This window comes from Typopeltis vanoorti, chromosome 24 (assembly GCF_054136105.1).
Source record: "Typopeltis vanoorti isolate ZY-2024b chromosome 24, IOZ_Tvanoo_1.0, whole genome shotgun sequence".
NCBI classification, from domain to species: Eukaryota; Metazoa; Arthropoda; class Arachnida; order Uropygi; family Thelyphonidae; genus Typopeltis; species Typopeltis vanoorti.
In genome coordinates, this window is record NC_143572.1 from 24,218,369 (window position 1) to 24,233,689 (window position 15,321).

Consider the following 15,321-nt stretch of genomic DNA (forward strand, 5'->3'; position numbering starts at 1 on the left):
CACGTTTTATAAGCCCTAACGCATACTATAATATAAATTATAAAGATAACTAGACGAGATTAAAATGCATTCATTGAAAACCAGCATTTAACGCCTTTGATCATTAATATCGCTGCTAGTTAATAATGAGTTCACTTTACGCAATCGATTTGATTTCCCCACCTGTAGTTATATTTGACGGCATGCTTCACAGGAGCATCAGCCAACAGATGTTTATTCTGCACCTACAGACAATGACGTCATAAAGTTCCATCGTGTCATCTACACACCGTGAATAGCAGGAATTACGGTCACTGAGTCTGACTAACGGTGTCAAAGTTGACCTATTTGGATTGTTGTAACTTCGAAACAGAGACAGGTGTGAAAACACCATCCTGCGACTGACTTATCAGCCTTATCTGTATCACCTCGGCTTCACTATCTCAGGATTATTGGCTTGTCTGTGTGAGATATGGACGGTTGTTGCATGAACAGATCATCATTCTTACAAACCGTCTAGAAGAAAGTGACTTAAGTTTTCATAGTGGAACATGGTTATTTACGAATACGTTTACTAAGAAAGGTAAGCATATAGTTCAGTTATATAACTGTCACTTTTATGTGCGTGTGTGTGTGTGTGTGTGTGTGTGTATATATATATAAATTTTCAAAAATAATTTTATAAATTTTTGAAAAAGAAAAGATTGTGTTGTGCTGTAGTTAATGTCAGTAAAGAAAGAACGTTTTTTTTAAAAATAAGGCACCCGATACAATAAACTAATAATATCTGCATTCCATTTGTTTTATGAGATTTCCGCCTACCAGAGGGCTCTTATACAGTTCATGTTAAATTGAATTTATTCAGTGGGTCTGAAAACCGTCCTTTCCCGAATGTGTGATCTGTCTATACTTATTTCATACTAAGTAAGCTGGATAAGTATAGAATGGTAATTATATGATTTAAAAGAAAACATTTTACACAGCTTATGCCTTGACGAAATCGTATTCGCAAACTGAAACTAACAAACGGTTTTGGTGTGCAAACTTTGTTTGCTTACACTTGGATAAATGATTAAACTAAGTATATAATATCTTGGTATCTTTAATTTATATTATAACCAATTGTAAAAACTTCCAACAACTATCTCAAATCCAGAGTAATTTAATAATAAGTTGTGACACCTTTTAGCAACTCGTATATAAAAATATGACTTCTGCATTGTAACGGTGTAGAGTATAAGAGATGATGATTGATTCATTCAATCCAATACCCTTGGAGGGTAATGGATGGCAATGCTGTAGCCAATGAAGTTCTAACTGAGGCTCGGCTATTGCTGTTACCCTCCTACCATGATTAGAGCTTTAATAGCTTAATAACACCTTATCCATACACTGTCCTCTACAGATAACGGGGAAGATGAAAAGCATTCTTGCTTCGCCCCTTTAAGCCAGTCCTTATGAGGATAAGGACTGTAGAGTATGAGATGGTAATTGACCGTGAGATGCGGTGAGTTCTGCTCGGTGGTGGCGTGTGGGTGGAAGGCCATCACTGAGTGGAGCCAACGCTGAGATGGACGGTCTTTCGCCCACGATTGAGTGGCCTAGGGATCGTCCGAATTTTTAGAGATAGAGATTGGCTTTACTTACACATCGCCATCCATTACCCTTGAAGGGTAATGGATGGCAATGCTGTAGCCAATGAAGTTCTTACTGAGGCTCGGCTATTGTTGTTATCCTCCTGCCATGATCAGAGCTTTAATTGCTCAATACCACCTTATCCCTACACTGTCCTCTACAGATAACGGGGAATATGAAAAGCATTCTTACTTCGCCCCTTTTAGCCAGTCCTTATAAGGACTGTATTATATTATATAGCATCCAATCCGGATTGTACTCCAATCAGTCTTTTTTACTTTTGAATCTTTATAGTTTCGATATATAGCTGAGAAAAGAATGGATATTTGGTATCCTTTTCTCATATACGATTATTGTTACTGTCTTTTTATTATTATAACTCCATCCACGATAGGTTGTAAACCTACAGAGTATTAGTAATGAACGGTCTAGGGACGGATAATCCTGTTATTCAATCTTAGCCCATGGAGACCAAATACGGTATTTTTAAGCTGCTTCTAAGTTCCAGTAAGCAAGGTAGTAGACTCACATGGGCAAAATAAAATCATTTACCACTTAACCGTAATGGGATGTGAGCTCACAGACTATTGGTTAGAAAGCGTTGAGTGAAGTAGGTGTTTGATAATCCGGAAATCCTGCTCTAGAGATGGTTTTAATCCCAGTTTTAATATACGGTAGTTAAGCTCTGCGGGCACAACTTTACATTTAAGGATTTAAATATCGTTTTGTTAAGGCACGTTCTGAATTCATCCGAAAGAAAATGAGCTGATAATCTATAAGGATTACCATCAGATCGAAAATATTTCTTGTTACATTGCTGTATTAATGAGTAGAATTTGAGCTTCATTGATGCCACACTTTGTTCTATGTTTTTGTCAAGAATACATCACATAGAGAGCCTCAACTGAGACGAACCTTATGAAAGCTTCATTAAGATAGCTATATTGCGTTTTCTATTCCTTTTTTGTTAGTTCAACTGTGTAAATAAGTGGCGGATTCATTTCCCTAAAACGGTAACAAACTGTTGCTGACATGAATTGTCGTTGTATCAGTGATTATTGGATCACTGCAATAGAAAAACTTCTCCATACTCATTAGCAGCTAGGAGATCATCTATTATTTGTTAATATTTCAAAGAGAAGAATCTGAATACTCGAGGGTACCATGTAGCTGATATGTACTAAATATTTCTGAATTCATAAAAAAATCCAAATAAAAGCAAGTAACATCTCGATTTATGGATTTTTGTTGACATACATCGCGAAAATGTAAGGGTAGTGTTAGAGGAAGGACATACCCGAAGTTAGAGTCTCACGTGAATTTATTAATAATTATTCTACTAGTTTTTCTAGTGCTGTTACTTGGAATAAGCTAATGTGATTAATGATAAAATGACTGGGTTTATTAGTAGTTAACTATAATACCAAATATATGCATACCGACTAGTTGCGCGCCCGAAGGACTAATGATTTCTTCTAAGTGGTAGTTAGGTAATGATTAATATTTAAAATGTAAAAAAAAATCACAGGAGTATTAAAGAGCAAGGAAAATCAACAACACAGGATATATTGTGTTGTGAGTTAACAACTAATAAACCCATCCTTGTATCCTTAATCGCATAGTCGTAAAATTCCATGTTTAACCTAATGTAACTAAATTAAGTTACTACAATTTGATGTATAAAAAATATCAAAACACGTGCTTAGAATAAGAGCGAAAATCCGTTATATCAAAAAGATCTAACGATTTTCGATGTTTTTGTATTAAGGAACTTCTCCTTAGGACTTCATTTAGTTAGCTCATTCCTAGGTTGCTTACGTAGCTGCGTGGTAACACTTAACTTTCATAAATTAGTAACATCGTTGGAGTTAAAATAAGGATTGTATATTTTTTTAAATGAATCTGGAAGGCTTTAGGAATTTGCCTTTATCAGTAACCTTTTCTTCTGGACTTTTTCATGGTTTTTGTTTGAGTTGAAATTTGGAAAAGTATTGAATACAGTAATTGATTTTCTGCAAGACCATGTATACCGATAACTTCACCTAAATCCTTTACAAGTCATAGTTTGACATCTCCCCATACTACTCTTGTATTCCGTTCAGGTACACTTAACAGAAAATGGCAACGAGATTATTTATAATTATGAATGGATGTAAGCGTCTCCGTAGCTCAGTCAGTATAGACGAAGCTCTTGGGTCAGAAAGACGTGAGTTCGATTTCAGTCTCTTTCGACGCAAAGTGAGCCGGAAATTCGGGATTTCCGACTCCTCTCCCCAGAACAGTCAAACCGGCCCCGTGAACACACATGGATTACATTCATAAATACATGCCAACCATTTAGGCGTCCCGGATAAAATTGGGGGAGGGGGGGGGAAAGTAATGGTGAACTACACTGCAAAACTCTCACCAGGAACACTTTGTGGACAATGCCTACAAAGTCACTTAAGGTCAGAAACGACTGAAGGGATAAATCATCAATGGATGTAAAAATATAGGTAAAAGTAAATTGGGATGGGATTTTGCTCTAATGTCTAAATATATATCTTAGTTCACTCCTTGATAGGGTCTTACAGTCTGATTATCTAATACCTGTTGGTTGGAGGATATATCTAAGTCAACTAACTGTTGACAGACTTTTAGGCTGAGGTTTGGTTCCCATTCTGACTGAAATTCACCGAAGTTCGACATATGTCACATTGTGATTAACTGAATATTATCTACATCCGCATTTAAGCTTTTGAAATTTAGTCCAAAAATTGCAATCATGCAATCTGGCTATAATTAGAAAAATGTCTTGTCTACCTTTTTGTATCAATCCGAAGGACGTTTTTAAGGTACTCTAACACTCCTGACTATTTAGTTGGAATACTCGGATTCGTATTAACTTTTTTAAAATCAAATACTTAGTTTCGAGATTATGTTAAATAAAATTATGTTGAATTCGAGATTACGATTAAGATTATTAATAAAATAAAAATATTTTTTTTATTTCGGATTGGAGAGTATGATTAAAATTTTTATTCTGGATTCGAGATTGTGATTAAATTTGTTATTTTCGATTCGAAATTATGATTACATTTTTTTTTTCGGATTCAAATTTGCGGATAAAATTTCTATTCTGGATTTGAGATTATGGTTAGACTTTTCATTCTGGATTCGAGATTACAGTTAAAATTTTCAATTTGTGATTATTCTAAAATAATTGGTTGCTAGATTATTCTGTTTTTCCTGGTTCTCCCATCTGTTTTGCAGACTATAAAGCTGTGAATAGCAATACTGCAGGAAACAATTACTTAGGTATAACCCATTAAAGATCATATGTTGAGGATAAATGAAAATAGCCGTCTCCTTTATATTAGAATATTGCATATAAAGCGCAGCTACCTACCATACCGAAATGGAAGAGGAGGGAGTCAACTGAAGGTGCTATTCGCAGTGGACGATCCACCATACACACCGAACGTGATCGTAGGGGTGCTACGAAGGATAATATGTAAAAGCCGCCCTTCGTAGGCTGACACGTTGAATGTGGAGCTCGGGCATCGACTGGGACATGAATGTGCACAAAAACATTCAGAACCGAGGCTCACAACATGTGTTTCCATGGTAGGACAGCAATATGTTAAGTCCCATATTATTCAAAACAATATGCAGCGTCGTCGTCTTCTGCCTACCACCACCATTATTAGTAGTATTTAATTTTGACATTCAAAAGTTGAAACTCTATGACATTTTTTGACGGAGTTCACTTCTGAGACTCGAAAATTCCACACAAATTATAATCAATATAATAATAATAATAAAAAAAGTAATGATCGAGAGAAAAACTCAAAACAATATTTAAAAAATCTTGTTCTAGTAGTAATAAACATTTGGACAATTTTTCAGAGGTTTCGGTTCCAGATCCGTTTATCTCAAGCGAAGGATCCCAATTTTAAGTCATTAGTAGATCAGATCCCATTTGATCTGCTAATGCTTTAAAAATAGCCATTGAAAATAATAAATGAATAAATAAAATAATACTCACAAATATAGCAAACACAAAATTGTACGCTGTTCGAATATATGGTATGAAAGCAGATAAAATACCGTTTTTAAATAATAAAGTATATCTGCAAAAAGGCTTACGCCACTGTGTACAAATTTCCGTTCGCGGTTTCAGCTGGATACGTAGCATTCGCATCGCTTGCTAAATATCCTCATTTAGCTATATTTTCCTACTTTCTCTCTCTCTCTCTCTCTCTCTCTCTCTCTCTGATTTACATGTGTATCGAACTATTCCAACTTTTTGCATTAAAATAGATCTGCGTATACATATACTAAATTCTCCAAAACACGAAGATAAAAATTTAATACGTTTGTCTCTCTGTTGCTTTCAAATAACGTTCTGATAATCTGTGTACGTCATAAATTGCCAATCCATTTCTTTAACAAGAAATTCGCGTCATTAAATGCTCCAAAGTCTTCTGCTCTCCCTCTATATTAGAAGCGAATTCTTCAGGATATCTGTATAAACGTTAGTCATTCCTTTATTACGTAATGGTTGCAACGGAATTTAAAAATTTACTGGCCCTTCTTAGTGAGGCTGATATCGTAACATGTTGTTATTATTTAGATTGTTTGTTGTGGATTTATTCTCAAAACAATTAAGGCTATTAGGTCAGTGTTTTTTTACAGGCATAATGCCTTTAAATTACGTGTTTTGCAAGATGAAAAACCTTTCCACCTCTCAGTGATGTTATTTAAAATTACGCCAGAAGTAGCTAAAATTATTTTATTGCGTGCGTTCTTTGTTTTCGTTTCACTGTTTTGTGGAATGACCCCCCCCCCGTATGACTCCAGCTAACTTTCAAGTGAATAGCCCTTATGAATGTCTTCTGTACTCTCTTCACCTGTTGCCGTTTAATATTCGTGGTATGGGGCGGCTATCTCTGATTGGCTTCAATCAGAAATGTGGAGACGGACTGTCCCTTTCGGGAATAAAAGACGTTAGCTGATTATTATTATATGTTGCTGATATTATTTACAGATATGGAGTTTTGAACAAAATTAATTACGCTTCCTGAAATGTAATAGTGTCATTTGTTGAATTTGTATAGTACAAATCAACAAATGTGCATTTTTAAATCTATTAATATATCCAAATGACAGTTTAAATTTCATAGAAATGATTCTGTGTATTCCACTTTATCTCGAATGCTACTTCCAGAATATGGAGGCTCGGGTGCGCAAAAGACCACTATAAATTCCAAGGAAACAGCCCAAGATAAAGCTGACTTACAACTGTTGTGTTATGTAATTGGCACGTTTCATAACTGTAGAGTATGTCATGATATAGTAGAGTTAATTAACTGCAGTATATCACTATAACTCTTCATAAAACGTGGCAATATGGAGTTTACAGAGGTCTTCTGCGCTAGATTCTCCATATTTGGCCCGTACCAGAGATAGTTTGTAGCATTCTTGCTTACAACTGTTGGCTGAGAAAGTAGATTTTTTAGATCTTCAGTCAGGTGTTCATTTAGATATATTTTTCTATGTTTCAAATGGTCATTATATCAGTAGTGATTAAGCCTATAACTATTGTTCATGTGTGTTCTAGCCATTTCTCTCTAGTCTCCTTAGATTTCTCCTTCTAGGTAAAGATTCTCGTCTTGTTTTCTTTTTTAAATTCAGTGTCCTTTTAATTGTTCCACAGATTTTTTGAAACATGTTTATTTTTTCATCTATATGTCAATAAAAATCTGTGCACATACTTTGCAGTGGACTACCACTTCATTAGATATACACCCCCTTACCGTTTTGTTTTTAACTACCCACCTTGTATACTGATCAATGGCGACCATTGACAGAGAGCAAGTTTGGTAGGTCGGATTCACTTGTTACGTCAGTGACAAGTGCAAACGAATATCGGCGAGGCTAACCTCAAATGACCGAACCTGATCATTCCGACACTGCGTTAGATCGTAGTGCATTTGTTTCTCGTAATCTAAAGTGTTAATCGAACAATTCCAATTATTAACTATTCAATCACTGTCGAAACATAAGCTGTAACCTTTAACATGTTGTACTGCATTTATATAATGTTGTGAGCATTGTTATTATTCATAAACACAAACAATTTTTTTTTTCATTTATTCCTTGGGGGGTGCTGCAGTGCTTATGTACAAGCCGACACTGCACTGCAGATTACGACATTTAGAGAGCTGTGCAACATACCCGCTTATTAATGTAAAACATTTACAAGAGAAGTTTACAATTAAGGAAAAAAAATATTAAACAAAATCCCAACCAACCGAGATTACTTCTTTAAAAAAAAAAAAAAAAAAACTGAAATATCAGATGATCATCCATCCAACTAGTTAGTTAGGTTCACTACTATCAAGCATTTATTATTAATCTTATAATAATATGTTCTTATAGGTGTCACGTAATAATATTACTGCATTATTATAACACGACGTCTTCATGGAGTCGATTAACACATCGCGGGAGATCCAAATTAAATACAGGTAATCCTCGTATAACGCGGATGTTAGGTTCCATAGAAATGCCGCGTTATATAAATCGCGTTATGCGAGACTCAGATCACAGAAAAAATAGGGTTAGGCACCGAAATCGTTTTTTTTTTTTTTAAAGATTATATAAACAATGTGATCTTCTTCTACTACGCGTTATTCCCGCTTCCCATGCAGGGTCCGCGTGTTACTTTAGATGCGACTTCTTGTTAGTACTACTCCCAACCGACCCGTCGCCTGGTCTGCCGCTGGGGGGGGGGGATATATTTTTGACTGTAGAGGCGTATGTTCATAAGGCCGGTTTGCCTGTTTGCGGGATGAAAAACGCCAGATAAACTGGCGGAAAAAACCCTATTGACCGCGCCCAAGACCGGCTAACTTGGCTATGCCTGAGGAAGATCCTCAAATTCCTCACGTCTACAACGGGAATCGAACCTGGGACACTCCTTCCCCAGGCATATGGTTGCGAAGCGCAAAGCCACTAGGCTAACCGCGCGGTATATAAACAATGTGATATCCAACAAAAATATATTTTTATTTAATTCAGGTAATTCATGTAAGTTAAGAAAACATAAACTATGAAACAAATACATAATATAAAATTATAAAAAAATGTACCTAAACTTCATTGCATATAATGCATAAATGTTTTAGGCAAAATAAAATAAAGTGCATATTTTAATCGTCATCACTCTCTTCAAAACGAACATTTCGTGGATGTTCTTTATTTACGAGTGGCCAGACGTCGTCATCACTTGAAATCTCTTTGATATCATTTGCATAATTCTCATTGCATACTTAAGCTGATTTAGTTATCAAGACCTTGCTTACCACTATGCTGCAATTTTTTTATTAAGTTCATAATACGGAGCTAAACAAATATCCAATTTTCTCGTGAATTTTCCGGAGCGCTCCATTGAGAGATCATTATTCGTAAAATAACTTTCTTGCCAAGTTCAATCCTTCTGCTAATTTCTTTAAACTGAATTCTTTAACGGATTCATCGCAATCAGAATCTTCGGCAGAACTTTCCCTACCATTTGGTTCGACGTCATCTATCAATTGTACCAGTTCCTCCTCATTTAAATCTATTTCCCCATCAATTAATTCACTCATTTTATAATAATGGCGATATTCAACCATATCGCCATTACTATAAAAAAATTTTTTTACACGAAAAAAAAAATCATTACATATTGTATGTAACTCACCAAGAAATAAATTTTAATTCCTAGAGATGGGGGAGGAAAGACCTCTAGGAAAGATCAGAATACTTTGTAAAGTTTACTCTGGAATAGTTCTATCAACCTATTCCAGAGTAAATGGACTTTTTGCTCATCTTTCTTCCAGCTCAACAAAATTACAGTTGAACACCATATGCATAATTACATATAAATAAATAATAGTTAGATTTAGACATCGCCTCGTATCTATATCTAACACGCCCTTGACCTCAGCGATGGTAACAGGTGATTTTATTTATTTATTATTTATATATATAATGTCTGTGATTTAGAAAAGATATGAAAACTAACATTGGAAACGAAGATTGCGTTAGCTGCTTAGATATATTACTGTATGTTACTTATGAAGATCGCTGCATTCTTCCTTAAAAATAACAAAAAATAAACTGCTAGGATTTATGAATCGTCATCATCAGTTGCGCTAGTCTTGGGACTGGTGGCTCAGCAGCAATTTCCTCCATTCTGTTGTGTCATTCGCCTTTCTTCTTAATCTCCTGGTAACTCCTTAGGCCCGTGATTTCTTTGACTTGGACAACAAAGCTTTTCCTTGGTCTGCCTCTTCTTCTTTTCCCCTCTATTTTTATCTTCAGTTATTCTTTTCACAAGTCCATCATGACAAAGTATATGTCCATACCACCTATTTCTTCTAATTTTGATTGATCTAATTTAGACTTCTTGTTTCGCTTATCTGTCTCAGGACTTGTTTGATTTTGTTTCCTGTCCATTTTATTTTGTTCGTGCAGCGTCAGCACCGCTTTTCAAAAGTCTCAAATTTTCTTACGTTAAAATGCTTTTCACGTTAGAGAATTTGGCTTTTGCATTGTTTATTCTTGACCTTATGTCTTCTCTTGTCTGCCATCTTCTGTTATTAGGCTTCCTAAGTATTTAAAGCTTTTTACTTGTTTTCTTTGTTTCCCACCGATGTCTATATGCTCTATATTGAAAAGGGTTTTGCCCGTAACAAGGATTTTAGTCTTAGCTGTGTTGATTTTCATTTAATATTTTTCGAGGTTATTATTTAGTAATAATAAAGTAGTAATGCTCCTGTTTTCTGCTACAAAGGCTGTATCATCAGGAAATCTCAAACACATGACCTGCTCACCATTTATTTTTATACATCTTTGCCTTACTCTACTCCTTATGTTTATTATTTTCTCCTTATCATTGATTCATGAATAAGAAAAAAAAAGTGAAGGCTAGAGAAAGTAAAGTAAACAACTCGGAATGCAACCTTATCAATTGGCCTAAGTTTTTTCCTCATTTCAACAAGGAATTATATTTTCTAGCAGAAGAATTTTATATGATTTTCACGGACTGAATCAGAAGTAGGAAGTAACAATCAATGAACTAAATCAGTGTTGGTGAACCTACAAAAAAGCGTGTCAAAAGTAGCATGAAAAGTGACTTAGCTGAAGGACTAAAAGTGTAGAAGAGGGAAAGGAAAATTTGAAGCATAAGTGACAAAAAAATCATATTGTGTAAATATCATTGCAATAAATCAGTTTTCATTGCTATATCTGTGTCGTTTAGCAACAAAAGAAAATGTCTTTTTATCCCTCAGCGATAGTAGTTTTCGTTTATTTATTTTTAATCAATACGCCACCATAAATTAAAATTTTCTTTTACTCAATGACCACAGTCGAACTTGTAAGGTCTTTCTTTCTTCTGCAGACCTAGCTCAATAGTAATCATCATCACATTACAGATGTTATGGACAACGTTTTTTGTTTGTTAAACTCAACGAAACATCTTTGATGGGCTCCTAAAATCTGATTTATTTATTTGCTTGATGTCTATGTTCGCTCTCCATACTGATGACGATGATGATAATGTTATAAGGCGCAAAGTTAAAGAAAATTTGAAATACAAAGCATAAAAATGCTTTGTATTTGTAAATGGGCATACGAGCACAAACAGATAATATTTAGGATTAGAAACATCGCTTCCTTGTAGCATGCACTGAAATGCATTCAACTTTGATGATGAAAAGGATTTTAAAAACTTATTTTTATAAATAAGTTTTTAAAATTACGGATATACTTAAACGATAAATATTCTTAAATTAAATTATGAATATTGTTTCTGCATGATGTGGCAATGCATATAAAAAATATAATCTCTTTATATTTTCCAAATATAAAAAAAAACTGTTAGATGAGTTGGTTAATTACATGAAAAGAATCATCTGTCTATATCTTCAGTGACTACGACATGCTACTTTTTCTTTTGAATGTGAATCCCACGTACATTGGTACTGTGGGTAGGCTATATAGATGCTATGATAATCCTGTAAGATAATCCTTTTCCTAGAGATTAAATATGTTTTTTTTCCTAGCTACTTCAGTCTTTTAATAAGCAGGGTGGTGGTTGAAGGGCACTCTGCTACACACATCTAACCGTCATCCCTACTGCAGGAAAACCGCTTAATGCGAATTCGATATGCACGATCATCAGTTAGCGCGATTGAGTGAATACTATTTCTCGCTTTAAGCGAGTAATTGATCAGTTAACTCGATTTTTTTACGTTACGTGCGACAAATGTTTTTGTCGCAAATCTGCAGCAAGCGAAAAAGCTGGAAGTCATTAAGAGACATGAAAGTGGCGCTAGTAGTACAATGATTGAAGAGACCTGGGATACAGCGAGTCTACAGTTTGGACTATATTAAATAAGAGCAAAGAATACAAAGAACATGAAAAAGTTGCTACTGCTTCTTTTCAGATCGCCCGAAATAGAAGCCATTTAATGATCGAGATGGAGCGTCTTCTATCCCTCTGGATTGAGGATGATAACCGAAAAAGAATATCTCTTAGTACAGGAAATATTTAGGCAAAAGCTCTCAATATTTTTATCTCATTGAAAGAGGCCAAATTTCAAGAGGAATGTGAAAGCTCTACCGCGAGTTTAGGATGGTTTGGTCTTTTTAAAAATCGAACTAGACTGCACAACGTAAGAATAATTAGGGAATCCGCTAGTGCTGATAAAGATTCTGTGGCCAAGATTCCTGAAGAATTGCAAAGCATAATTCAGGTGGGTGATTATGACCATCGTCAACGTCGACGAAATTGGTCTCTTTTGGAAACGTATGCCAACAAAAACTTTCCTAGCTAAAACTGAAGCATCTCAACCAGGCTACAAAATATCTAAAGATCGTCTTACGCTTTTATTAATGCAGAAGATGACTTTAAACTCAAACCTATGTTAGTTTATCGTGTGCAAAATCCATGATCTAATATTATTGAAGAAACCAGCACAATTGGAAAAGAACTTGGATTTAATGAACTGGATAATGAAGATGTGTGAAACTTGCTCGATTCCCATTCAGAACAGTTAAGCGAGAATGATCTGCTTCAATTAGAAGAACAGCGTGCATATGAAGTGCGAACAAGAAGAGAATATTACGACTAATAAGCTAACTCCAAAAGAACTGGAGCTAGTTTTCAATCACATTGAGCATGCTAATGAAATTTTGTTTGATGCTGATCCTGATAGAGCGAAGCTTCGAAGTCAGCTGAATTCGTGATAAAGCTATCGCAAATTGCATAACAAGATGAAAAATTCCAGCACGATTCAAACATCTTTACTTAATTTTTTTTGTTAAAAAGTATCTCAATCAAATGTTTAGACATAGAATAAAAATTTAAGCAATTGATTTTTTATTAACTTTGAATTTTATTTTCTAATATAACTTATACCGTAATTTTTTCCAAATTTACACTAATTGATGGATTAATTATTGTATTCGCTTAACGCGATTTCGCTTAGCGCGCATTAATTGATGGGTTAATTAATCGCGTTAAGCGAGTTTTCCTGTACTTAATTATCCTACACACAACTACCATCGAGGCCATCTAGCGTACATCACCACCACCAATTGCGTGTGTGTCATGATGGCCAATTTGTCTGTACGCGGGATGAAAAACCCGATTTTCCCGGAGGAAAAATCCTGCTACATCCATATGAGAGCGGCCCTTCAAATGAAAAAGCCTATATAAATATCCCTCTCTTAACATCAGGCCTGATATCAAAATTAGAGATATTCAACTAAGCTTTTTATGTTGATGATGTGCTTCTAAACAAATAGAAGTGTCTGAAGTATTCCCTAACTAAACTGAACAACTGATATAATAAATTTTGCATGAAAATCGGCAATAAAAAAGACAGACTATAAAAACAGGCTGGAGCACTGAAAATATCAACTTCATTCTGAATGGAAAACCTATAGAACAATTAAAGCATTTCAGTATTTAGGCATAATTTTTAGTGAAGGTGGAATTGGAATTAGCAAACCTGGTTTGGTGGGGGAGTCAACTGGATACTCTTATAAGAAATAAGAGAGAAATTAGTCAAAGGACTAAACTAGCTGTATGCAGTGTTCAAACCAAGTTTAGTTTATGGATCTGAGAACTGGGTTAGGAATAAAAAACACTTGTGCAAAGGATTGGGGGACGGGGACCACAAATATAAGAGTTCAAGCTGAAATAAAAAAAAAATAGTGAACACATGGCATAAATGACAGAATCATATTAAAAAATGAAGATATTAAGAAGTATCGTGACAACTATTAGCACAGGAATATGTGAGCAGAGCTAATCTAAGTTCGTATGGTCGCCAAACCAGCTTTGCTAATTGGAAAGGTTACCAAAACAAATATTTGTTGACAAAAAAAAGTCCCAGTGTTGGAATGATACGTTAAGAGCCTCTTAGGAGATTGAAATATTGGTGCCTTAACAGATATCCGTTTAATTTGGTGCTATACTCGGCCAACTAAGCTAACGTCGTAGTGAGGTCCTCGATTTTTCTTCATGAGCCGTTTCATGAGCAATGTCATTTAATAACACGCTGCTGAAATTTGTGAAAGAGCTTAAATTCTCCACCCTCTCTCTCTCTCTCTTTGTGTATGTGTGTGTGATCCAGAAAAAACTCATATATTTTAAAGGAGGAAATAACGTGATAGGATTGGTGCTTTAAAGCAACAACAGCATTAACAAAATATTTGCTCAAGGACAGCTGATGCGGTGTCAACTACGGATTTAACGTTTTCCTGTAGTATTTTTTGCCCCTCTATGCACATATGTAGAGGAAAGAACGAAATCGGATTTACTTATTTTGCATAATATAGAAAAAAAAGTGAGCAGTAAGAAATATATATATATAGAGAGAGCCAGAAGATACATAACTTCAACAGTTTAGACAGAAATATTTTTTAGTACAAATCGTACAAATTTACAGTACAATTTTTTAGCACATGGTTTGATACTGAAGTATTAAAGATTTTTTTTTAAAAAAAAAGTCTATGGATTTCCATGCGTTATGATAATGGCACAAAATAATTTAATCCCTTTCGTAGTACAAGCGAAAGAACAACAGGACATTGTTCCTTCGATTGGACAAGAGAAATCGTTATATAGGCTTCTTTCATTGGAAGGTGGCAGTGCTCTATTATTATTATTATCCCGAAGACTCGAATTTGTCATCTCGCATACACGCAACAATTAATAGACAAAATACTATTACTGAGCACTAGATGATATTGGGAGTGGATGATAAATAGAGACGTTGTGTGTGTGTGTGTGTGTGTGTGTGTGTGTGTGTGTGTGTGTGTGTGTGTGTGTGTGTGTGTGTAAAATTTTACACACAGATGGCACAATATAATTATAATCTTTCGCGTGTGGGGTCATTATAACATATAAAATATATTTAGAAAAACTAAGAAATACGGAGGCTAGAGTAGTGTGGAGAGAAGTAATGTAGAGTGGTGTGACATAATAATAATAATCAAATACGAAAGCCAGGAATTGAAAAGAATTTAAAATCTGTGCTTATAATTACGGTGACCACACCGTAATTATAAAATTTCCATTGGTACTTCTCAAATATATTTTACTTCCATCAGTAGTGATATTTATTTGCATTTTAAATCTATTCTTATCAGTTTTAATTTTCA

The 15,321-nt window shown here is 34.9% G+C and overlaps 1 protein-coding gene across 1 annotated transcript in view; it reads left to right on the forward strand.

Annotated features, from left to right (window-relative positions):
* The first annotated feature begins 344 nt into the window (after positions 1-344).
* The window catches only part of LOC150093024 (ras and EF-hand domain-containing protein-like), a 261,389-nt gene continuing 246,412 nt past the window's right edge, over positions 345-15,321 (forward strand). Inside the window, exon 1 of the mRNA XM_090413512.1 lies at positions 345-562. The gene's annotated coding sequence lies outside the window, so the exon portion shown is untranslated. The remainder of the gene's footprint in view (positions 563-15,321) is intronic.